General features: G+C 32.5%; 1 pseudogene; it reads left to right on the top strand.

The window, feature by feature from the left end:
* The first annotated feature begins 13790 nt into the window (after positions 1–13790).
* On the top strand, positions 13791–14785 carry LOC149568838 (O-fucosyltransferase 7-like; annotated as a pseudogene).
* Positions 14786–27911: the final 13126 nt, after the last annotated feature.

Genomic DNA, 27911 nt, shown 5'->3' with positions numbered 1-27911 from the left:
TAACTCTTTTCTGGCTACTGCAATATTCTGAAAATTCCAACAATCCTATTCGTTTTCAAGCCACTGTACCTATCCAATTCCAGTCTCACCAGTATATGGTGACGTTTCTCCAATTTCCAGTTGACCAATATGATTGTATCATTGGGAGCCATACTTTGAAACAATGGAGTCCCTATACTGTTGGTTTTCCCGGCACTACACTTACTTTTCAATTTGGCACTGTTGCCCAAATCAATGAAAGTCATGCCTATTCACCTAAACTGGCTTTTCCTACTCCTCCAAAGCCTCTTTTGCCTAGTTCCCATGTTTGGTTTGTCAACCAGTCTCTTTCCACCCGGGGGGAGTTAGAACAGATTCAACAGGATTTTGCTACCACTGTCCTCACCAAAGATCTGCATAAATATCAGTGCAATTTTGAATGCTCTTTGCCTCTAAAAAAAGATGAGAATGGAAAAGAACTTTTCCCTAAGAGTCAAGCCAATTATATTGTCTTGTCTCGCAGTGAACAAGAATTATGTGAGAAAGAAATTGCTGATTTATTGCAAAAATCTATTATCAGACCTAGCACTAGCCCATTCTCCTGCCATGTTATGTATGTCCCAAAGAAAGATGAAAATGGAAATGAGATAGCTGAAACATTTGATGCATATGATGCCCACTATTAAGCTTTTGTTAATGCTTTCAAAAAGTTTCTGTATATGGAAAAGAATTCAAGGATGTAATGTGTTCAGCAAATTTGATTTGACTAAGGGATTTTGGCAGATTAAGCTTAATGAAAAGGATAAGTATATCCACGGTGCACTTTACATATAACCCCTTCCCGCCAAAAATTGGAGGAAAACGAGGCCGTCGGCGGGGTTGGAACCCTCGACCGGCACCTCTTCTAAAACGTTTAACTACCAATGCACTATTTTGGCACTTTAAAATGTTTTTAGTGTAGTTTTAATTTATCCTTTAAACCGACGGCCTAACCTTAGTGAAATAAAGTTATTATCTATTTTGACCCCAAAATTAATATAAGCCAAATCTTTCAAAAATGGCTAAAGGTTAATTCGAAGGGAGGAATTAATTTAAGGGTCTAATATTATATCATTTTGTTATAGCCTTATTTTGGCTAATTTGATGTATAAAAGGGGGGTTTAGGAGACTCTTAAGGGCTTTCAAAAAAAGGAGAGAACATCCAAGTGTTGAGAGTAAGGGAGATTTTTGAAGTGCTCATTCCTGTACTTTGAAACAACGTGATGCTATTGTACTTCAAAGGAGTAACTTTGTAAACATTTGTACCTAATTTTTGGAGATAATTGGATTAGTCCCCCTATTGGAGCAGGACTCGAAGACGTAGTCCATGCGGACAAACTCTGAGATCAAATTGTTTGCGTCTTCTTTCTCTCAATTTCTCTGTTATCAGCTTAATTTTGTTGTTCTCTTATTTCATTTATGTTAATTTGATTCGTTAAAGTTTTAAATTAATTCTATGTAATCAATTAGCATTCCTCTGTAATAGTCCTAGATCCTAATCAGATCAAATTTGGTATTAGAGCTTTTGTTGGACTAGTATTGCAGATTTGAATGCTAAAAAGATCTAGGATTGAGAAAGGTGAAGGAAAGCTTGAGGAATACAATCTTGAGATTGGAAAACGAAGGACTAAACCATCATCACAAATGGAAGATGAAGGTGGTGGACAACCTTTTCAAGATAAGATTATTCAGAAGACTCTTCAGCATTTGCAGACAATGGTAGAAGTTTTGGTACAAGAAAGAGAAGAGAAGATGCGAAGATGTGCAGCTCGAAAGGAAAAAGGGAAAAAGAAAGGCGATGATTGTGATCTGCCAAAGACACCTCCATCTTCTCCTTCTTCTCTCTCTTCTCCTTCTTCCCCCTCTTCTCCTTCTTCTACCCATTTCGAGTCTTCTAATATTTTTAAGGGTGTACATAAGCCTCAAATCAAGTTGGATGTAAAGTTTGACTTGCCAAAATATTGTGGGGAGTTAAATGCTGAGAAACTAGATGACAGGATTCAACAAGTAGAAGTCTACTTTAGAGTTCAAAACCTTGTAGATGATGTTGACAAAATTCAGTTAGCCACTCTTCATTTAGGTGGTGTAGCTCTAACTTGGTGGGAAAGTAGGTCTCAAGATGAAACTTCACAGCATGGTAAGTTTAATTTGTCTTGGTCAGAATTTGTTATTACTTTAAAAAATCGATTCTATCCCCTAGGCCATATGCAACAGTTAATGATGAACTAGCAACATTTTAGGCAAGGGAAAGGTCAGTCTATCTAGGATTACACCCATGAATTTCGCAAAAAGGCTATTTCATTAAATGTCCCATTATATACCCAGGACACTTTACTCAAGTATATAGGTGGTCTTCATTCTTACCTAAGGCATTATATTCTCATCCTGAATCCTTGTAATTTGGATGAAGTATGTGTCTAGGCAACACATTTAGAATCAAGGGGTAAGGGCACTTTCATTGATAAGTCTGATAAAAAGCCATCTAAGTTTGAGGAAAAGTCCAAAGGAAAAGAAAAGGGTAAAAAGACAGCAACAATAAAGAAAGAGGGTGAGAAACCCACATGCTCACATTACAAGAAAGAAGGGCATGATGATTCTAAGTGCTGGAAGCTACATCCTGAAAAGAGGCCAAAGTGATATGGTGGAAACAAAGGTAAACAAAAGACTGATACTATAACTCAACAAGATCTTAGATCTGACCCCGGAGATGAGACAAAGATTGTTGCTACCGAGATTCAAGGTAAATGAAAAGGTATATCTCTTTCATCAGCTACAAGTTCTTCTAGTATAAGTGCAAGTACAAGTAAAGAATCTTCTCCTAAGAATGATAAGCAAAGGAATGAATTATTTCACATCTGAGTTGTTATCAAGCATACTAAGGCCTATACATTATTTGATATGGGTTCTCAAGTTAATTTGATATCTAAGGAAGTTGTTAAAAAGCTTAACTTGACTACAACACCTCATCCAAAACCATATCCTCTTGGATGGGTTTGCGATGATGCGCAGTTACAGGTAACTAAACAATGCAAGTTAAGATTTGCTATCATTGCAAACTTTGTGGATGAGGTAGAAGCTAATGTAGTCCCTTTAGATATTTGTGGTCTTGTACTTGGGAGTCCCTATTTGTGTGATCGACAAGCTATCTTCTATAGGGGGGAAAATAAGTATCATTTGTTTAAAGACAATATTGAATACATTGTACGGGCACATAAGGTTAAGACTAATCTGGCATTAGTCAATGCTGGTCAAATGAAAAGGTTAGTCAACTCTAGTAAGAACTTTGTGTTAATGCTTGTAAAAGCCAAAGAAGATGAAACATCTGAGGCATTTAAGGGATTTGATCCAAAACATAAAGTTGAATTGGTCAAAGTTGTTTCCGCCTACGATGACTTGTTTCAATAACCGAAAGGATTGCCTCCTAAGAGAGAGATACAACATGAGATTCAGTTGTAGCAAGATGTGCCACTTCCTAATATCGGCATGTACCGCTTATCAGTCTTGCAAAATGAAGAAATCAAGAAGCAAGTTCAAGAGCTGGTCGAGAAAGGAGTTATCTGTCCTAGTACTTCTCCTATTGTGTTGGTTCCAAAGAAAGATGGGACTTGGAGAATGTGTATTGAATACAGGGCTTTGAACAAGATAACGGTAAATAACAAGTACCCTCTTCCTAGAATTGATGATTTACTTGATCAGTTGAAACATGCAATTTATTTCACTAAGCTAGACTTACGTAGTGGATATCATCAAATAAGAATTGCAGAAAGTGATATTTTGAAAACTACTTTTAAGAAAAAACAGGGACTTTTTGAGTGGTTGGTCATGCCATTTGGGCTTTGTAATGCACCAACTACATTTATGAGAGTCATGAATGATGTCTTCCATCCCTTTATTGATGATTTTGTCATAGTTTTTTTAGATGATATTCTTGTATTCAGTAAGTCTTGGGATGATCATGTAGTTCATGTAAAGAAAGTATTTGATATACTGAGAAAAGAAAAACTCTATGTAAAGATGTCAAAATGCGAATTTGCTAAGACATCCTTAGTGTACTTAGGCTATGTCGTAGGGAATGGTCAATTGAAAGTAGACCCTGCGAAGGTCGAATGTATTGTAAAATGGCCTAAGCCAAGTACATTTACAGAAGTCAGGAGCTTTTAAGGTGCAGTTCAATATTGGAGGAAGTTCATTACAAACTTGTCTTTTATTGCATCATCGTTGCATGAATTAACTAGTACCAAGGAAAATTTTCAGTGGGGAGGTCCACAACAAAAGGCTTTCGATACTAAATGAAGGAAAAGTTGAGTACTACACCAGTGTTAGCTCTACCTAATTTACGTCAACCATTTGAGATTGAGACAGATGCGAGTGGGTTTGCCATGGGAGTTGTACTCATGCAAGGAGGTAAACTAGTCTGCTACCACTCTGAAAATTTTCCAGGAGTAGTAAGTCACTATCCTACGTATGATAAAGAACTTTATTCTTTAGTTCAAAGTGTTAAAAAATGAAACATTACTTAATGGGAAAAGAAACTGTAATCCACACCGATCACCAGCCACTACAATATTTGCACTCACAATCTAAGTTGCAACAAAGTAGGCACTTTAGGTGGATGGGTTTTCTACTATAGTTTCATTTGGTAATTAAGTATAAGAAGGGTTCCCATAACAAAGTAGCAGATATGTTGTCTAGACCTCCTGTTCAGAATGCTTTGATAATCCTTCAAAATAGTTCTATGGTTCATGAAAGTTTCTAGGAACAATATGCTAATGATGAGAACTTTAAGGATATCTATGCAGCTTTAATCCATGGTAAACATGTGGAAGAGAAAGATTACTATGTGCAGGATAATTTGTTGTACCACTTGGGAAAACTATGCATTCCTAAAGATGAACATGCACATGTAATCCGTGAAGCACACACTTCTTTGATTGCAGGGCATTTCGGGGTAAGTAAGACATCAACTCAATTGCAGAAATATTGTTACTAGCCTCATATGCAGGAAACTATCACCAAGTATATAAAAGGATGTGTAATATGTGCAACCAACAAACCAAGTAATAGGAAATTGGGTTTGTACACACCATTACCTGTACCATCTCGTCCATGGGAAAGTGTGTCTATGGACTTTGTGGGAGGTATACCTATGTCTAGGAAGGGTCATGATTATTTGTATGTAGTAGTTGATTGGTTCAGAAAAATGTGTATTTTAATGCCTTGTAAAAAGCAGGTCACTGCTGAATTGATAGCTCATTTGTACTTTCAAAATGTATGGGTTCATTTTGGGTTACCCACTTCTGTTGTATCGAATCGAGATTCTCAATTCTTAGGGGAATTTTGGTCATCTTTGTGGGAACTCATGGACACCAAGGTGAAGAAGAGTACAACCTTCCATCCGTAGACCGATGGACAGACAGAGGTAGTAAGCAAGACAGTTGTGCATCTATTTAGAGGCTACTGTAGCAAACATCCTAAGTTGTGGGATGAAAGTCTTCATTATGTGCAGCATGCTTACAATCATGCGGCACACTCTTCTACAAAGAGGTCTCCTTTTGAGACATGCTTCGGTTACTTGCCTAAGACACCAATGGATTTTTCTTTTGGGAAGGAGGACATTATTGATGGACACCATGATGCAGAAAAGGCTTTAAAGTTCATCCAGAAGGTCCAAGCAATCCATCAAGTAGTAGAAGCACAATTGGAGTAGAGCCAAGCAAAATACAAGGCTCGCCATGATAAGCATCACATTGATCACCAATTCCAAGTTGGTGATAGAGTTTGGTTACATATCAACAAGGAAAGAATGCAGGGTGAAGGAAGGAAGCTCAAAGCTATCAGGTATGGTCCTTTTGAGATCTTGGAAAAGATCGGTACTAATGCTTTTCACCTTAATCTTCCTCCATACATGCAAATTTACTCAGTTGTCAATGTTGAGAATCTGAAGTTGTATGAGCCTCCAATGATCCTGGATGAAGACATCAATGTTCAGGTTCCATCAGTTGATGATCTTTCACTAGAGTATATGTCAGAATTGCTAGAAGATGTTATCCTAGACAGGAATGTCAGAACTTCACGAAGAGGACTAGTTGAATACATTTGAGTGGGATTGAAGGGGATGCATCCAAGCAAGGCAAGATGGATGGAGATTGGTAAAGTGAGGGAACTATACCCTCACCTTCTTCCCGAGTAATCCAAACTTTCAGTGGTTCGAAAGCTTCTCAGTGGGGAGGCTTGATCCGGGAGGATATTTTCGTACAAAATTGAAGTATCTCCAAAACTCCAAAAATCAAAATCAGATTAAACTCCTTTAAATTATGGACCCAATGCAATTTGAACGAGCGAGAAAGGAGTTCGTACACAAAAGTTACGACCAGTCAAAGGTTGGTCAAATTTAGGTATAGAGGCTGTTAAAAAGGCAAAAAAAACTCTCCAAATTTGGTCAAATTTGGCATCAAATTGAAGGTCTCGTCAAGAGCTCTCTAATGACGTTCGTTTTGTCAAAAATGGAGATCGTATGTGAAAATGGTGCCCGATTGAAGTCCAAAGTGGTGTGGCATTAAAAAAAAATATATATATATATATATATATATATATATCTAAAAAATAAAAATAAAATGCCATGCAAAAGTATAGTTGATGGTTGGGGGGGGGGTTTGAACCTGCGACCACCCGACTGTAAAGCTCGGTTGGTGGCCATTGGACCATTGCTTCTTTTCAAAATATCCACAGTGCACTTTACATATAACCCCTTCCCGCCAAAAATTGGAGGAAAAGGAGGCCGCTGGCAGGGTTGGAACCCCCGATCGGCACCTCTTCTAAAACATTTAACTGCTAATGCGCTATTTTGGCACTTTAAGATATTTTTAGTGCAATTTTAATTTATCCTTTAAATCGACGGCCTAACCTTAGTGAAATAAGGTTATTATCTATTTTGACCCCAAAATTAACATAAGCCAAATCTTTCAAAAATGGCTAAAGGTTAATTCGAAGGGAGGAATTAATTGAAGGGTCTAATATTATATCATTTTATTATAGCCTTATTTTGGCTAATTTCATGTATAAAAGGGGGGTTTAGGAGACTCTTAAGGGCATTCAGAAAAAGGAGAGAACGTCCAAGTGCTGAGAGTAAGGGAGATTTTTGAAGTGCTCATTCCTGTACTTTGAAACAACATGATGCTGTTGTACTTCAAAGGAGTGACTTTGTAAACATTTGTACCTAATTTTTGGAGATAATCGGATCGGTCCCCCTATTGGAGTAGGACCCGAAGATGTAGTCCATGCGGATGAACTCCGAGATCAAATTGTTTGTGTCTTCTTTCTCTCAATTTCTCTATTATCAGCTTAATTTTGTTGTTCTATTATTTCATTTATGTTAATTTGATTCGTTAAAAGTTTTAAATTAATTCTATGTAATCAATTAGCATTCCTCTGTAATAGTCCTAGATCCTAATCAGATTAGACCTATTACGACTCCTATGTCCCCTTAAGACACACATGTATGGATAACGTACCAAAAAATGTATCATAAGTGATCTTAATGTGTTGTTTGGTAACGTAAGACTCATTATTACTTGAAAATACCTATTATGTGCTAGTAAACATATGAATACCTATTAGAACCTATAACAGATGTAATGACCTAGTAGGAGTCCCTAGGTCCCCTTGAACATATATATGGTTTAAAATACCTAGAAATGTATTATAAGAGGTCGTTATGTGTCATTTGGTAATGTAAGAATCATCATTACCTAATAAGACCTATTATATCCTAATAATACATATTAAGACTTATTAGAACCTCTATAAAATAGTATGACCTATTACGACTCCTATGTCCCCTTAAGACACACATGCATGGATAACGTACCTAAAAACATATCATAAGTGATCTTAATGTGTTGTTTGGTAATGTAAGACTCATTATTACCTAACAATAACTAGTTGTTAAAATGAACATCGTGAATATCTAAGTGTGGTTCATTCGGTTAGTAAAGTGCCTACGTTATGGTTAGAATGTGGTATAGGTTATGATTGTAGTTAATATAGGGTTATGTTAGAAGGTGTATTTAATGTCAAAATTAATTTCACCATAAGAGATTATTGTTTCACCTAGATCCATCAAGTTATGTTAGAAACTGAACAATGTGCCCTAAAGTTTTGTTACATTTTTTAGTAATGTTTTTCTACATTTTTACCTCATGTTTTTCTATATATTTTTAACTAATTTTTTTGACATTTTTACCTAATGTTTTTTTATATTTTTACCTAATATTTTTCTACACTTTTAACTAATGTTTTTCTATGTTTTATCTCATGTTTAACTACATTTTTGTTAACAAAACAATCTAAAATAATTTAAAACAATTTAATTAATTAAAATAATTAAAATATATTAAAAAATAAATAATTCTAAATATTTCACTCACAAAATAGGTAAAAAGACTACGTTAAGTGCAATTAACATTTACTAATAAAAAAGCATGTTAAAAAATTAAAAAAAATAGGGGGAAAAAAACCACTAACCCGTGATGGCCGGAACACCTGAGCTACTCTTAAGGAACCTAGGAACCACAATAGTCAAAATAATAGCCACAAGAGGTTTATGATGGTTTTATTATGTCGAAGGGGTTTCGACCGGAATAGTTCCGACCGAAACGGTACGAGCCACTAGACACGGGAAATCGCCACGTATGTTTCGACCGAAACTGTTATGACCGAAATACCTCATGGTATCACAAAGGGTGACACAGGTTTGTGCTTCCACCCTTCAGAGTGGAAGAACTTTACATTCTTTGCATGAGGTTGTCTCTAGACAAATGAAAATAGGATGAACCATTAAAGTTGTTACATCTCATTGAATTTGGTGCATTGTCCTTAGCTAATGCAAACAATCTATATCTAGCAAACATAAGTAGGACTCTACAAGTTTTTGTTTCTCAACAATATTTTCTGAGAGCCTTGCTTTTGACGAATTGCAAAGTGTTTATTCACAAGAAGAGCCATCTTTTAATTTATGACTTTTATTTATTTATCTAAAATTTTATTATTATTGTGGAATACAATATAATTTTTTCCATCTTTTTTTAAAATTATTTCAACAAGCTTTGCAAAGTATTCTTATGTCATCTTTCACCAATTCTAATGAAGTTGCTTGATTTTATCTTTCCTTTATTTAAACTTTCTTTTATTCAAGTTTTCACAATTAGACTAACTACTACTTTGTAATGTTAAAATTAATTCTAAATTAATCAAGTGAACTATCATGATTTTGATGTCTTACTATAAATATTCTTAACAATATTAATGCCAACATTTCTTCTCTCATTTTTAATCTTTCAATAAATATCTTTAATGATATCGATTGTCAAATCTCAAATATTATAGAATAAAAGAGTAATATAAAATGATATAGGTGGGTTCTAATGAATGCACTAAATAAAAGATCAGGTTGAACAATCTTCAATCACTAATAATTAGGAGACTCTAATCTATAGTCAAAGTTTTGAAAAATCTCACCAGTAAAGCAGATTTAAAAAAAAACATGAGAAAGGTCAAATATTGGAAGAGATCTATGGCCTTCGAGAAGTGAAGAGAATATTAACAGGTGGAACGCATGTTCGAGGACATCAACCTCTTCCAAACAGATATGAAAGTCAAGATTGAAGAACGTTCAAAGGAAAAACCCAAACAATAAACTCCATCACTTGCCATTAATGCATTGAATTGCAGTAAAGCGAGTTAAATAAATGTGAAAAGAATTGCAAACACAGACAAAAACTACTTCTTATATTCAAACATGTACCTACCCAGATCTCTTAGTTGTGATCATCTAATGAGAATTTTGTGCTGATAAAAGATACCGTGTTTCCAATGACTCTTATGGTGCCTACCCACTGTATTTCTCATTCTTCCTCTATAAATAACTTCCTCTTCTCTGAATTCTTCAATACAAGAAAGAAAACTAGTAATAACAATGGAAGGGAACTCCTCATGTATAATTTGAAGAAATTTTGGTTTTGAAAATAAGAAAATATCATCAAAATGAAAATAACTTTAAAATAAATAAATAATATCTTTGTATTGTATTTTTTGATTTAAATCTATTTATATTTTTAAAATTAATAATTAAAAAAAAAAATCTTCTTTGTTTTAAAAATTCAAGTTCAAATTCAAATTCAACTTGTTCTTTTCCTTTCAAAAAGTCAAAATCAAATTTTAGCTAACTTTCCACATTTATCTTCTTGTTTCATGTCAACTTACCTAAATTTGACATAATTCAATATTATACCCTCACATTTAAACGAATTTAGTGTATTAATTTCTAATCAATCATTATACCTATGTTCTATCCCATCCTAAAATATTAGAAGAAATCAATAAGGCATGGATTGGTTTCATTCATTGAAGGAAGTAATAAATCCAAAAGTAAGTCCCTTGCCTACTATAGAACAAACTTTTGCACAAATTTTGAGGGATTGGCCTAAAGGAACTTGTCTCCTTGTAATAAAACAATAACCTTTTCAAGATATTTTAAAAAACCAATAGTCACTAGATCAATAAAAAATAGTAGAATAAAGAAATATCTACTAAGTCAATAGAATAATGGATTCTTGTAATGTATTATCGAGGCTTATATAACTAGTCTATAACCATAGAATTGTTAGTCCCGTAGGAGATGATTAGTTTGAGTGCATTATAAAAATATTAAGTTATATTTGTAATGTTTTGTAATTTTTTATTTTGTAAAGAATTTTTTTGTTTCTTATTCCCTAGTGATATTTTTGCTAGTAGTCTTTTTTCATTTTTCCTTTTCAAAAATTTAAAATATTTGTACATTATACTTTATATATTCTCTAAGAATGATATTTTCTATTGTGTATGTATTTTTAAGATAAATTAAAATTAAAGAATGATTATTTTTATGAAATTTTAATTTTAATAAAACTTAACTAATATTTATACAATTTAACATACAACTATAGTCATATGTCTATATATTATAAACCATAATAAAATTACACTTTAAGAAATTAACATTTTATTTCTTTATAAAATATTTACTAAAAATATATATCTAAACTTTTAATTTCATATACAATTATTATGTAAAATTTATTGATAAAAAAATTCAATAATATATACACCAAACATTTTATGAAATTCATGAAAGCATTTTTCATTTCTATCTTAATCCACAATTGCAATAGGCGAATTCAGTTGTATCACACAACTCTTGTTATAATAACGTGAAATTGACATGTGTATCTTATTTGTCATTTATTTTTGTGTACAATTTGAAGAAATATATTAAGTGACAAATTTTACAATCAACTCTTGTTATAACAAGTGCCACATAGTAGCTAATACTTGCCGTTATAGTTTTAGTGATAATAACTAACATTGTCATATTTTATAAATAAATAAATAGTTTTGTAGTGTGTTTGAAGAAATTTTCCCATCACTCAAATGCTTATTAAAAAATAAAGTGATTAGAAGATAAGTTTGGATACATTTCTTTATATCCATTTCTTGTATATATCTTTTTATTTAAGAAATTAATTGTCAATGTATATTCAATTTAATTTAATTTTTTTTTTGATTTAATGAATATGCTATTATTTAAATTTTAATTGAAAATTATATTAATATCACAATATCTTTCTAACTTACAACTTTTAGTTTGAGTATATATATATATATTTTAAAGAGGGGTAAATGCTTTGACCTGGAGCTATGAACCAGTAAGGCCACAAACGGGGGACCTCATCCCCATAAGATTTGAACCTTGATGGCAAGGTTAACAACTCAACAATTTAACCATCACAACATGCCACTATTGGCTTTAGTTTGAGTATTTTAGTATGGTAGTTGAATGAAAATTTTGTGGTAAAAATTTAGTTAAATTAATATAACTTAGATAAAATTTAAAATTTGAGAAAGCTTAGTAGAATCTAGTTATTTAAATAATTTAGGTAGATCATAATAATTAAGTAATAATTTTAATTCTAATCATAAATATTTTCATCATATGAAATGAATATTGATAAGACTAAAATCTTGGAGCAATATGGAGATGTAGAAAAATTTAAGGCAATCAAGTAATAATATTTAATTTTAGTAAGCACATATCTTTATTTACACATAAATTTCCCATAATCTTGCCATTAAAAATGGAATATGGAGGGAGGTCCGAAAAAAGGGGTCCTACAACACCCAATGAATTGAACCAATTATAGTGAAGATAAATCATTTTTCATAATATATTTAATTGATACAAAATATGCAAATTTAAGAAAAATTGAAATCAATAAAAAATAATTGAATTTGATTGGTTGGTATGTTCAAAACTAATTCAAAAATTGTTCAAACTGGTACTTTGCCTACGGCAAGTACAATAATGTGAAATTGACGTGTATCTTATTTGTCATTTAGTTTTGTGTATAATTTGAGTGACAAATGTTATAATCTTGTTAAGAAATTAGAATCATCTACTATCCTTTGTCTACATTGTGTTACATATAGTCACCTTACTACTTATTTCTCACAATTATCCATGAATGTACCTCAATATAGCCATTAGCCACTTAATTTTTACCACTTCCCAATGTAATTTTTTCCCCCTATTACTTGGTAGCCATGGACTAATCCTCTTCTTTTTGAAAATTTGAATTCAAGTTAGGCTCACCTTCATACTTTAAGAAAGTTAAATTTAAATTTAAATTTTGACTAGTGTTACCTAGATGTTTTTTGAAAGAGAGTTAATTAAATTAACTATAGGGAGATAGAGAGAGATTATTTTCTTTCTTTTCAAAACCTTTTTTCTCTCCTCGTAGTACCTCTCTCTACATACAAAAACTTTTAGAGAGAAGTTTGAATTTGGGTTGCCTTCTCTCACACAAACTTTCTTTCTCTACATACTAAAATACTCTCTCACTACATACTCTAACATTTTAACCTAATCCTAATCTGAACTTCCCAACTCAAACTCCAACTTTTAAACAACCATCTATTGGGAATGAGAATTAATAAAAGAGATGGAGGGGGACCGGTAAAGCTCAGCCAAAGAATGGTAATGACAACATGAAGCAAGCATGGTAGAGCCAACCTAAGCCTGAAGCTTGGGACTACACTCTCTCTGTAAGAGTATGCATACAAGACATTGGTGCATGCCCCTCTCTTACAAGTAGTTGGCAAGGGGTGATTCATAGCAGTAGCAGAGGAGGTAGAAGATGTAAAGCCGAATAACAGGGCACATGAACTTTTTGACATTATGCTCTCAAGAAATTGCAGGCGGCATATGTGAAGCTGAATCTCTAACTCGTGACAGAGCATGTTAAATCCCAGCCAAGCTGCGGTATTTCATGGAGCTATAGACAAGGTATATGAACTGTTTGATCAAAGCTTGCAAGTGTATAAAGCCGCAAGTGCAAGACAACACACACGAACTGTCAGCAAAACCTCTTTTTTTTCCTTCTACAGCGGCGATAGCTAATGGAAGCACAGAGTAGCACGAGGATTGCTTAGCACATTGCAGTAATATGGTGTTGACTACACAAAACAAGGCACACGAACGGTTCAATTCCAACCGCAGGTAAAGCACGTGAGCTGGCCGCAGGCAAGGAAAGTTGTCCCAAGTGTTTGACACAATGCAGCAATGGTTTGAACAAATACCTTAACAAGCCGTGGGTGGAGAATGCAGCTAAATGTTTGACACAATGCATTGAAAGCATTGGAAATTATGGAAGCATCCACCAAGGTGAAATTTTGAACCATGCGATATGGTGGCTGTGGCATGAATTATTAATAACAATTCCAAAGCTAGACAAACAATCATTCTGGCGAAACTGGAGCAATTTTTCTGATATTTTTGATGAGGAGTACTTCATAAATACTCTGGTGAATGACGTCAGAATTGTAAGAAAACTTCCAAAGGAGCTCGCATCAGCTACCAAAGCAGTAAAACACTTTTGAAGCTGGTCTGGTGTTGAATATTATCAGGAGAGAAATAGCTCCTTTGTGGCAAGAATTCAGAGCGATTCGAGTAGCCGAATCAGATCCATGTCTTGCAAATAATAACTTAACCCCAGACATCCAGAAGCTGCGTTGCCGAGTCCATTATGATGCTCTCCGATTCGCCCCACTCATAGAAGTAATGGGACAATTATTAGTAAAAAGGACGAGAGCTTATGGGCCATACATTGCCTTGCCTTTACGCTACGAGAAAGATATGCTGGCTTTCAGTGGTTGTACTTATGGTCTCACAACTGCTGATACTGATGAGCTAACAGCTATCAGGGAGAGCACCCCATATTGGAAGGTCAAAGGGATAAATTCCATAGAACAAAGAGCTAAAGGCCTATGTCCATTAACCCCTAAGGAGATTGGTATTTTCCTCCAGGCCCTCGGCTATCCACAAAGCACACCAATATACATAGCTGCAGGAGAGGTCTATGGTGGTGATGCTCGCATGGCTAAGCTTGACTCTCAGTTTCCAAATTTGATTGAAAAGGAGACTTTAACATCTAAAGAAGAGTTGGCACCTTTTGTATCACATGCAACTCAAATGGTTGCTTTGGATTATGTCGTCTCAGTAGAAAGTGATGTCTTTGTCCCTACGCACTTTGGCAACATGGCACGTGCTGTTGAGGGTCACTGCAGATATTTGGGACATCGCAAAACAATTCTTCCTGACAGGAAAGCACTAGTATATTTATTTAACAATATGCCTTACAGAACACACGTCAGAATCTATGGTTACAATGATTGAAATTATGGATTTTGTAAAGTGAACATATTCAACCTTAGATGTGGTTCATGAAGAAGAGAAGATGGTCAACACACTTGATTAAAGTACATGTATTCAAAGATAAATTTTCATCAAATGGGATCACAACAAGATATGTTTGCACTTCAAACAATATTAATATCCTATCTTTTTTGTTGTTATATCCATTACTTTACAAGAAAATATATGTTGTGAGTCACAAGTATGGAATAAGTAAATGAATTTGGATAACGCAATTCAATCTAATTCATAACTTCAAAATTACTAGTTACTACTTTTCTTTTTGTAAAAGTGACTTGTGTAACTTATTGTGACTTATAAGTTAAGATTTTCACTTTTATTTTGTGAAAATTGGAGTTGGTTGGAAAAGAGATTATTACCATCCAAGCTCTAACTTTTCGAGTGGTTACGAACCCAAAAAGTTAGTTGAACCAGAATGACATATAAATTTTTGAATCTCAATGTGACAAGGGACTTTTTGGACTGGCGACAGGGAACACTTATGTTTAACAACGCAATTTTTGGAAAGAGTGTGCAATTGTTGTTCTTGTAGTCAGTCATTTCTTATGTTCTTGGTGCTAAGAAATAAAAGATAGTACATTTTGCATTCTCCTTTCTACTGAATCTGAATTGTTGATTCATCAATTTGAATATTTTCATGGTATGGTGTAAATATTCACGAATCACTGAATTAGCATTGTGTTGATGATAGCTCTCAAGCATAGTTCTTGTTTGTTTTCATTAGCAATTTACATTGATTTATGGAAACATTGAAGTCATGTGGTGCATTTGCTATCAATGGTTTCCTTTTTATATTTTAAGTTGTAATCATCTTTATTTGAAAAATAAAAAAATCTATATTACGAGGGAGTTGCCCCTCTCAAACATAGAGGAAGATTGTAATCTGGTTATGATCGGTTTCAATCTCTCCAACTATTGGCACAATTGTCATTGTTCACAAGGCGAATAGGGTCAGTTTTAGAAGTAACTATCACAATGACAAATTTGTTTACCAACAACTAGATAGCTCAATTCACCTTCTTTTTTCATTCTAGTCTATGATCATGAACTTCATATAGTAGTTTTAAAAAATTTCCTCCAACAAAGAATAAACCTAGTATATATTCCAAGGAACTTTGCCAATAAAGGAATCCCCATTGATATAAAGTCTAGAAAAATGTCTAAAGTTTTATACTCTATAGATATGTAGAAAACATTGTTATGATGTTATAGAAAGGAAGTTAAATATTAATAAAATTACAATTATACTAGCACTTGTACCTTTGAAGGGTGCAAGGGTTAAGCCAATAGTCTTGTATACTTTTGATGTTGTTTTTAAATAATTGTTCATAAACTCTCTTTGTGTACTTCCCTACCCCATCTCACAAACATAGACACTGGTTTCTCCTTATATCTCCCTAGCCCTCTAATTATCATTTCTTATATGACATAGGACCCCTAGAGTTATGAAATGCACACAATATATCATCTTTCCATAAAATAAAATAAATATTTAGCAATCTATTGATTATTATAAGTTAGGCTAGCTAACAAATGTAATGAATATTAATTTGTAAAAATAATTCTCCAACCATATCAAGTGTTGATTTCTTCTAATTTAAACGAATTATATCCTAACTTTAAGCATTACTACGACTATAAAAACCTCTAATCTTATTTCGACACTACTCATATATCTATGTTTGCAAATCTTATTAGAAGGTATCACATGATTTAGTATCATATAATTTTAAAATCATATAAAAAATTTATGGATAAATATTTTGTGAGACTTTACTACATGGGTGATATGAAAAAATCTAAAATGGTGATATAGGATTCCATTTTTTTGAGAAGAATGAGGAAATGAAATCTTTAAATTTTCCACTTAACTTTGCATTAGATAATGAAAAAGAGTTGTCTAACTCTAAACACTTTCTTTCTATCTACCAATTTGAAAATCAACATTCAAGCCTATTCACTTACCAATAATTGATGACCCTTTTTGCAACCATGGAATTGCATAAGGAAATGGATGCCTAATACTTGTAAGGACATGCTTATCTAGCTAGGTTTCTTTACACATCTTCTTGGTATTTGTGAGACAATTGAATTGAGAAAGATTATCTAGTGTATAATTTCAAGGAGGTTTGAACCTAGGACCTCCTTGATATGAGGCCGAGGCTTACAAGTTATTGTTGTGTTGTAGGCTCTTGCCTTGTGGTACTATGATTTTATGATGCATCTTCTATTATTTTTATTGAAATATAATTGTGTGAAATTGAAATTTATAAAAAGTAATATGTTATTGGTAAAAAATATTGAATTATAAGAAAGAGACCTTCAATGATTGATATTTTGAACTTATTAACTATAGCCTCTTTATGATAATTTTAATATTCTAAGTTTTAATAGATATTTTTTCAAAAAAATTAATTGAACAATTTATAAGAAACTCTTCTTTGGAGACACACACATTATATTGATAATAAAATTTGACATTGGTATAACAATTTTTTGGATGTACCCTTTTAGAGATTGATTGGTCTTTTTTTAAAGACTATTTAGGTACATTAAAAATACCATTAATATGATTTCTTTGAAAGGTTTTGAAAATTTATTTCTATGTCCAAACATCAACAGGATTTTAGTTGAACTATTAGGTAAGGATAGGAATGAAAGCACCATTTTAAGCTAGCTCTGTGTCAAATTATTGTGAAGATATTAGCTATGCTTATTACACAATAGTAAAAAAATATTTTAAGAACACAATTGAATTTTTTTTTATTTAAGGCTTAAATACATTTGTCTAATCTAATTCTTGTGTATAAATCTTGGGAATTAGTTCAAAAATCAAGTAAAACATTTATGTTTTTAAATCTAAATTATGACATATCTAATGCTATAATTTCACTGCCATAATGATACAATGATCTTGTTTTGGACTTCATGCTGAAATGACTCTTAGAAGTGATAATGTCAACATAGTTCAAGTAACAACTATATATTTCATCATGCTCATTTACAATGATTCACTAGATAAGGATGTGAACTCTATAACCATTTTCATATGTGTGTTTTCTTGATGCTTTGGGTTATATATTAAAATATATGAATAATATTTTAAACATTTTAAATTTATTTCAAGTTGTGATTCAATAGTCTTTGTTTGATCTTCATAATATTTTTTGATTTCCTAATATGGTCACACTCTTTAGTAAATTCTCGAAGATTTGAATTAGATAAAAATACTGTGAAACAACTTGATATCTTGACATTTCATTTTATACCAATTATGAATAACTTGTAAATAAATAAGATTAAATATATTATTTAATTGAGATAATCAATTCTTTCATTGTAAAGGGGATCTCATACAAATATGTTTTTTAATATTATAATAATTTAATTTCTTACATATTGCAAATTTTTACACCACTTATTATTTTACAAAAGACATTTCAAAGTATATATACAAATTTATTTCAATTATAAGATTCATTCTATACATACATACATACATACATACATACATACATACATACATATATATATATATATAAAGAAAGAAAGATAAATAACCATTAATGACTAGCTGCGACTAAGTGCTCCATACAAAATTTTGTAAAGACAAAAATACTTTTAGAGATTGATGATTTTCTAAGTTTCTAATAAATTATGAAGAACAAAGGTTGTTTCAAATTTGATGAGAAATACATTCTATATAAAATACATTAGTGTTCTTAATAATTTTGTAAAGATATAAGAATATTTTTAGAAATTGATAATTTTCTAATTTTCTAATAAATTATGAAGAACAAAGATTGTTTCAGATTTGATGAGAAATACATTCTATATAAAATAGAGTAGCGCTCTTAATAAACTAACTCCCTTTCATATCATATTTAGTCCATTAGCGTCACGTACAATGACATGTCTCTTGAAGAACTAAAGTTGTATTTGGTCACCTTATTTCAAAGGCCTGGAAAGCCTATTTTATTGACCCAAAAATTATTTAGATTTTTTTATTTAGTGTAAACATGTGCCAAATCGGTGGGTCTTCTTTGCTAAGCATAATCTGTTTGGAAATATAAAAACGTCCACTTTAAATCAAAATCACAAGAGAATGCCATCACTAAGATCAATTATTTCGTTATCATTTTTCACCCTTGCTTACCCATAGTTATCGTGTTTGTATAGCAATTCATCATGATGTTTTCACTACTCACTAGAGTGAGACTGATGTATGATAAAGGTTTCAGAGTGTTTTTAGATTAAAAATCTCTATCAGGTACTCAATATGCAGAGCCTCAATACACTCAACAATCTTCTATGAGGAGCCTGCATGGAAACAGTGGAGAAAATTACAACTTGAGTAACAATAAATATTTTGAAATCTACTTGTACAATATTTCTAACCCCGACAATGAAACTCATGGTGTTTGACACTGTTGGAGTGTCATAACATTTTGGCGGCAAGTCTCCCAATAATAATACTATCAGCTTAAATATATGTATGGTTCTAAATATGACCCTAATGATGTGTATTTCAACACATTCTTTTCTATTTTACTAATATTCTTCCCAAGTCTTACATTTTATCACATCTTCAAGATAACCTTGCAAAATACCATGCAACATTTATACTTAAATAAGTTTCAAATATGCTATTATTTATTGCTTCAAATCTTTGTATGTGGAAGTGGAAATTTATATTTTTCCTCCTTGTTACTATGCCATTTGTTTCTTTTTATTTATGTTATTTTTTGTAAGATTATCTTATGGGTCATATTATAGGGAACAAAATTATTGGACTAAGTATCCTATTATAAACTAAGGGAAGCATATTTATTTGTACCTTGGTATTTTTTAATGAATCTTAGTTAATGCATTCTTATTCTTGTAGGATTCTTCTATATTAGTTTTTCACCCCCAGTACTAACTCTTTCTCTTGTAGTTCATTTTCTAAACATTCATAGCCATAACTTATTAAATAACATGTCTTCCCATCATGTTTTCCTTGTTCTTTTTCAAATTTGTATTTCAATTTCAATTTCTAACCATATCTCTTATTGACACATATTTTGGCACATCAACATGTTGGAATTATAAATGTTTACTTAATTGAAATGTAGTTCTAGTGTAAAAAATCTTGTTTCCATTGTATAAAGATGACTATAATCTATATGAAATATCATTAGTAGTCTTGTTTAAAGGGACCTCTAGTGATATTAGCGTAATAGGAGTCATGTATATCCTTTATACACCTTTTCTTTTTTCAAATTCACACACATGAACTTATTTTAGGCTTATTGTAATTTTTTTTTCCAATTTATGCACTATAGAAATATTCTAGACCAAGAAATATTTTTTCCTATATGGAAAAATAATTAAGATAATGTTGATGTTGTTGCACTATTGAGAAGAATGGGTGAGTTTTGACAAGAAGTGATTCAATATGATTGTTTTGGTATGAATTTCATTGATTATTTTTTGTATAGTGAAACTCCTTTCCTTTCAACACTTCAATTAGTTCTAAACCTACATATGGTTTCTCAGAAAGTAGAATAGAGTCAAGACTAGTGTATGTGGGTTTTCATTGATGTTTTGTGTAGTTGTAGATAGAGTTGTGACCATTCAATCTAGGTGCATCACCCCGCTTTAAATTAGACTAGGTAGTTTTTTTCTGCATCTCCTTCTCCCTTTTCCTTCAAAGAGTACTTAGGCACATCCTAATTGTAAGGAAGCTGACCTTCTCTAGAGATTCAACCTCAGAGTGCAAGTCCCACACTTGGAGGTCACTTCCATGTTACATGAGGTCGCTTGAGGGTCATACCTCAAGAAAGGGTGCATAATTTTGTGTCAACAGTTTTGATGGTGCTTTATTTGGTTAAATATTGACAAAGACATCACTAATAATTTGAAAATTATCAAATCCTTAGTTACAACATACTAGGTTACAAAATTGATGCTTGGCTTGGCTTAGTGCACCTTAGGAACACTTAGGTATGATATGCACTAAGATATTCTTGGTGCTACACCAAAAAAATGAGGTGTCTAATAGCATTTACTTGGTCAACTGGATTTGATGGAGTAGATGACATGGTCCCATGATGAATGGTTTGAAAGTTGTACCATTGAGAAACTTTTACTAGGCAACATTGTAACTTTTTGCACCAACTAAGATCAAGTTGCCAAATGCAATCTAGGTGGAATATCCCAAAAGTGATATACATACTTTTAGGCCTTCCCAATATGGTTTGAATGCACTTCATAGTTCTCTGATACCCTTCACGAGGTCTAAGAAATCTCACTCCAAATATTTTTGCTCGATTTGGTTTAGTGTAGCATGGGAACACTTAGGTCTAGTATACTCAAAGACATTCTTGGTGTCGCTTTGAAAGAATGATCTATCTATTAGAATCTACATGGCCAAGTAGAGCTGATGGAGAAGACTACATGGTCCTATGATGAATGGTTTGAAATTTGTATAATCATTGAGCAATATTACAACTTTTTGCACTACCTGAGATCAGTTTTCCAACTGAAATCTAGATGGACTATCCCAAAAAATGATCTTTGTGTTTGTAGGACTTCCCAAGCATTTCCTAATGCACTTTACAATTCTTTGATACCCCTCACGAGGTCCAAGAAATTATACTCCAAAATGGTTGCCCAATTTGGCTCAGTACACCTTGGTAACACTTAGGTCTGATATACACTGATACATTCTTGTACTACACCAACAAAATGAGGGTTTTTATAGCATTCACTTGACCAACTAGATTTAATGGAGTAGATGGTTTTGTCCCATGACAAATGGTTTGAAATTTTCACCATTGAGAAACTTTCTACTGAGCATCATTGCAACATTTTGCACCAATTGAGATTAGGTTTCCAAATAGAAACTAGGTGGAATATCCCAAAACTAATCTACATGCCTGTAAGCCTTCCCAAGATGGTCACAATGCATTTCACAACCCTCTAATACACCTACCAAGGTTTGAGAAATTGAATCCAAAAATTGTTGTATTATTTGGCTTAGTGTGCCTTGGGAACACTTAGATCTAGCATGCAACTTGGCATTCTTGATCCTATGCTGAAAAAATTAGGTTTCTACTAGCGTTTACCTAGCCAACTAGAGCCGATGGAGCAGACGGTTTGGTCCTACAAAAAATGGTTTGAAAGATGCACCATCAAAACCTTTTGTTGCATCTTACAACTAAGTAACAATGCTAAGCTTTCAATGATTGTACAATTCCCCATAAGAATCATAATGCTATCCTCTTCTAAGATTATAGAACCAAATACAACTAGTTGATTCAACAAATATTTGAAGTTATTGATGCATGATGACATGAAGTAATTCAACACATCATAGATGAAATAATATCCTTTACTAGTAAAAATCTATTTTCATACATTCCATCTTGAAGATTTGAAAAAAATGTAGCTCAAATATGACTTTCATACTACTTACATGCAAAAAATTTGTATTGTAATAGGTTGAATGAAGTTGTACTTAATATTTTTCCATCTCTCTATTCAAAACCCATTAATAATCTCCCACAAGTATTCTCTTAAAAGTAACAAGTTCATTTTCACCTTTCAAAGATGCAATTTATCTCCATCAAATCTTCTCCACCTTCTTTCCCTATTCACCTATTTGGCTAAACATTTGGGGAAAGAAACAAAACTACGTATATGAAAAATCTTTATTTCAAAATGAAATCTTACTTAAAAAACTAATAGTAAATAACTTGTCTTATGTAATTTTGTAGATACATAAACATTAACTCTGCTAACTATATCATAAAACACTTTTTTTTAAATGTCACATGGTTAAAGGATTTACATAGACTGTTAGGTCAACCTTGATTAAAGGATTTCAATTACTGTTCACATTGGTTAGAAAGTAACAATAGGATTGATCTGTTAAGTACAACTCAATTTGCATGTATAGATCTTTGTTCATCTCTCATGTATTGATTTACTATCTAGCCTCCATTGTTATCTCACTCTTTGGTTTGCTTGGCAATCCTTCAAGCAATCTCCTTGAACACTTCTTCTCAAATCAATTAAGCCTTCTTCTTAGATTCGTCAGTCAACAACATCAACAACATCAACAACAACTCCAACTCTTTGGAACTTCATGCGCAAATCCTTTCTTCATATACACACATGCACACACATAGAAAGTTTGCCTCTATACCTCTTTAAATAGGTAATTCTGATATTTTCTTGCTTAATCAACACTATAGATCTTAGGGTTTATAATTTGATCCATTAAATACAATGAATTTGATTGTCATTCTGTTTATATATATATATTTTTCTAGAAACTACTCTTGGAATCTATCTCTTAGGCCATTTACCTAATCCTCTCCTAGAATTAAATGACACAACTCATCGATCCTTATCTTCAACATGCTTTTAATATCTCAAGAAATCAACTTAGCCTACTGGAAATTACAATTCTTCGCAAATAGTTAAAATGTTGTTCATTAGCCAATACTTTGTTCTGACACTCAATCATCACTTAATTACTCAATCTCTATAAAACTTATTGCTTGGCACATACACTATCACTCAGTCGGTATCGATGCTTAGTTAACAATAACTTTTCTCGACACTTATTGTGGCTTGGTTGACACTAGCATCGCTTGACATGTGCATCAAAATTCTTTAATCTTCTACTCAGTTACTCGGTCATTGAGCTGATACATTCAATCTATCTTTGCTCACACTTTCAAGTCTTGAACATTATTATCTTCTCCTCTTTCAACTTGATTTAAATAATCAATACATCTTGTCAAAGTCCACCTAATCAAGTCTCCATTTGTAGTTTCCTCTTCATAATTCAACCTTTCCTCTAGGTGCTTTTGTTACGAGTAGCTTCTTGAATCCTCTTCATCAATCAAATAGACATGCAACTTAGATAAGATAGAAAACTGTCTCACCAAAAGGTGTGGCAACAATGACAACTTAACAATTATTTCAATTGTGGTTACCAACAAGCTTGCCACCAGAGGCACAAGAATCTTCATTCATAGTGATAGCCCTATAATATGTATGTTTCTAAATTTATTATTTATTATTTTACTATCAATTATATACTTGATCAAGTCATGATTGTATCAAGTGTATTTTTACTTTTGTAGGTGAACCCTACTTTGAGATAGGTACTGAGACAAGGGTTTGTATCATTGCTAACCCAACCTACAATGCCTAAAGAAACATCATCACCTTAAGTAATTTTTAATACATTAATTGTTTTACATTTATAGTATTGATCAATCTCATGGTTTCAAAAATATACAATCAAATGTAATATTGTTGGCATTGCCCCTTTGCTTCCTAGGATGTATGTTAGGACTCTTGATCATAGTAGGAGATAAACAGTTGAGGTACATGAGAGTTCATTTTAAAAAAATTCTTGTTTATTATGGTTGATTATAAATTTTAATTTCATATTTGATTTGTAGGAACCATATAAACAAAGTAATCTAACTTTGGTTTTCACTTTTGTGTTCATGTAGGGTTAATCAAATCTAAACAATAGATTGAAGAGGCTCCATTTTGATGATCCACTAGTGAAATAGGACATCCTAAGAATATTGATAGTTATACTTTCTTATTCTAAGATGTCATATGATACATTTTGTAAAGATCATGAGATGGCATATGACATATCTTGTACAAATTTTTTTCACACACACACACACACACACACACACGTATACATACATACATACATACATACATACATATACATAGACATATACATATACATATACATATACATATACATATATATATATATACATATACATATACATATATATATATACATATACATATACATATATATATATATACATATACATATACATATATATATATATATACATATATACATATATATGTATATATATATATATATACATATATGTGTATATATATATATATCTATATATATGTGTGTGTGTGTGTGTGTGTGTGTGTGTGTGTGTGTGTGTGTGTGTGTACATATATGTGTATATATATATCTATATATATGTGCATATATATATATATATATATATATATATATATATATATATATATATATGTGTGTGTGTGTGTGTGTGTGTGTGTGTGTGTGTGTGTGTGTGTGTGTGCATATACATGTTCATTTCTGGAGATCTTATGTTTCACATGTGTGTTGTATGGAATTGTTAGTATTTCAAAATATTTTAAAATTGTATCGATGATGTTATTTATAGTTATATAATCTAATTCTAAGTTCATTAAAAGAAGTAGAACCTTCCATAGTTATCACAGAAAAATAACTAATTGCAAGAATCAAAGGTAAGTCACCTTTATAGCCTACATATGTCTTGGTTCAAAAATCTTCAAGTATCAATCCAATATTCCTTCACTAGGCTTCACCTAAACCCTCTTGCTCAGACCAAACTAGGCTTTAGGTCCTAGTAGCCCTAGCAAACTAGCATTTCTCAATTTTCTTAGTTTCTCCCCAAAATATTAAATAGATAAATTACATTTCTTGATGCCATTTTTGAAATTTTTATAGCACACTTTAAGGGATCACACCACTCCTTCAAAAACCAATGGAGATCCAATGTTGTTTGCACCAATTTTAAGCCAAATTTGCAAAGCAAGTACCTCTTAAACTTGTTACAAAGACCTAAAATTTGGCATAGAACCTAGTTATGAATCCAAACTAAGGATTTTGTAGGTATCATGTACAACCACCCTTGTTTGATAGGCCAATCAACAAACAATCCTTGTTTAGTCCCTAAAACTAGGGCATTCTCAAAATGACATCTACTCTTTTAGTAATTAAAAACTATGTTTGTATGGGTATATGTCTCTATCCATTACCTACTCACACTATTCACATATTCTTTTCAAGCCCTCCTTGAGTGTTTTTGGTGTTCACCATCGAGTCAATGATATTTACTGCATTAAAATTGTAACAAGACTTATAAATCCCATACAAACAAATTTGAACCGACTCCAACTTCCTAAGGGTTAAATAGTGTCTCGTGGTTAATTAATGAGTTTAAGTGTCTAAGGGTTAATTAATTTGGTTCTCATGGTGATTTATTTGGTTAAATATTGACAAAGATATCACTAATCATTTGTAAATTATCAAATCCTTAGTTACAACATACCAGGTTACAAAATTGCTTGCTGATTTGGTTTAGTGCACCTTAGGAGCACTTAGGTTTGATATGCACTAAGATATTCTTGGTGCTACACCAAAAAAATGAGGTGTCTAATAGCATTTACTTGGCCAACTAGATTCAATGAAGCAAATGGTATGGTCCCACAATGAACGGTTTGAAAATTTTACCATTGAGCAACTTTTACTGAGAAACATTGTAACTTTTTGCACCAATTGAGATCGGGTCACCAAATGCAATCTAGGCAGAATATCCCAAAAGTGATATACATACTTGTAGGCCTTCCCAAGATGGTTTGAATGCACTTCACAGTTCTTTGATACCCTTCACAAGGTCTAAGGAATTTCACTCCAAACATTTTTGTCCGATTTGGTTTAGTACACCATGGGAACACTTATGTCTAGTATACTCTCAGACATTATTGGTGCTACTCTAACAAAATGAGCTATCCACTAGCATTTACATGACCAAGGAGAGCTGATGGAGAAGACTACAAGGTCCTACATGAACAATTTGAAAGTTGTACAACCATTGTGCAATGTTACAACTTTTTGCACCAATTGAGACCAGTTCACCAAATAAAATCTAGGTGGACTATCCCAAAAAAATGATCTCCATGTTTGTAGGACTTCCCATGAGGGTCCTAATGCACTTCACACAGTTCTCTAATACCCCTCATGTGGTCCAAGAAATTGCACTTCAAAAATTGTTACCCAATTTGGCTTAGTGCACCTTAGCAATGACACTTAGGTCTAGCATGCACTGATACATTCTTGGTGCTATGCCAACAAAATGAGGAGTCCACTACCATTCACCTGGTCAACCAGATTTAGTGGAGTAGATGGTTTGGTCCCACTACAAATACTTTGAAAGTTTCACCATTAAGAAACTTTCTATTGAGCATCATTACAACATTTTGCACCAATCAAGATTAGGTTTCCAAATGCACACTAGGTGAAATATCCCAAAAATGATCTAAATACCTATAAATTCCCAAGATGGTCACAATGCATTTCATGACTCTCTAATACCCCAATAAGGTTTGAGAAATTGAACTCCAAAAATTATTGCATGATTTGGCTAAGTGCACCTTGGGAACACTTAGATCCAGCATGTACCATGACATTCTTGATCCTACGCCCAAAAAAATAGGTTTCTTGTAGCATTTACCCAACCAAATGGAGCCAATGGAGTAGACAATTTGGTCCTACAAAAGATGGTTTCACCATTGAAACCTTTGTTGCATCTTACAATCGACCAACAATGCTAAGCTTTCAATGATTGTACAATTCCCCACAAGAATCCTAGTCCTATCATTTTCTAAGATTATAGAACCAAATACAACTGGTTGATTCAACAAATATTTGAAGTTATTGATGCATGATGACATGGAGTAGTTCAACAGATTATAGATGAAATAATCTCCTTTATAAGTACAAACCTATTTTCATACTTTCCATCTTGAAGATTTGAATAAAAATGCAGCTCAACTATGGCTTTCATACTACTTTCATGCAATAATTTTGTATCATAATAGGTTGAATGAAGTTGTACTCAATATTTTTCCACCTCTACTCAAAACCCATTAACAATCTCTCACAAGTACTCTCTTAATATTTGGCTAAACATTTGAAGAAAGAAAACCATCTATATGAAAAATCTTAATTTCAAAATGAAATCTTAAACTTAAAATAATTTTATTTTTAAATAACTTTTCTTCTATGTAATTTTGTAGATACATAAACATTAACTCTCCTAACTATATCATAAAATAATTTAAAAAAAATTAAATTTACATTACAGTACAAATTCATTGAAACAAATTACTTATCACTAGATTATCACCAATTAATCAAATCTCTACCTAATTTAAACAACATTATCATCGATTTTTAAATATAACATTATTATTACAACAC

The sequence above is a fragment of the Cupressus sempervirens genome, chromosome 3, assembly GCF_028749045.1.
Source record: "Cupressus sempervirens isolate cs-2001-9-10 chromosome 3, ASM2874904v1, whole genome shotgun sequence".
NCBI lineage: Eukaryota > Viridiplantae > Streptophyta > Pinopsida > Cupressales > Cupressaceae > Cupressus > Cupressus sempervirens.
Note: the sequence above shows the minus strand (reverse complement) of the source record. Positions and strands in the feature narration are given on the sequence as shown.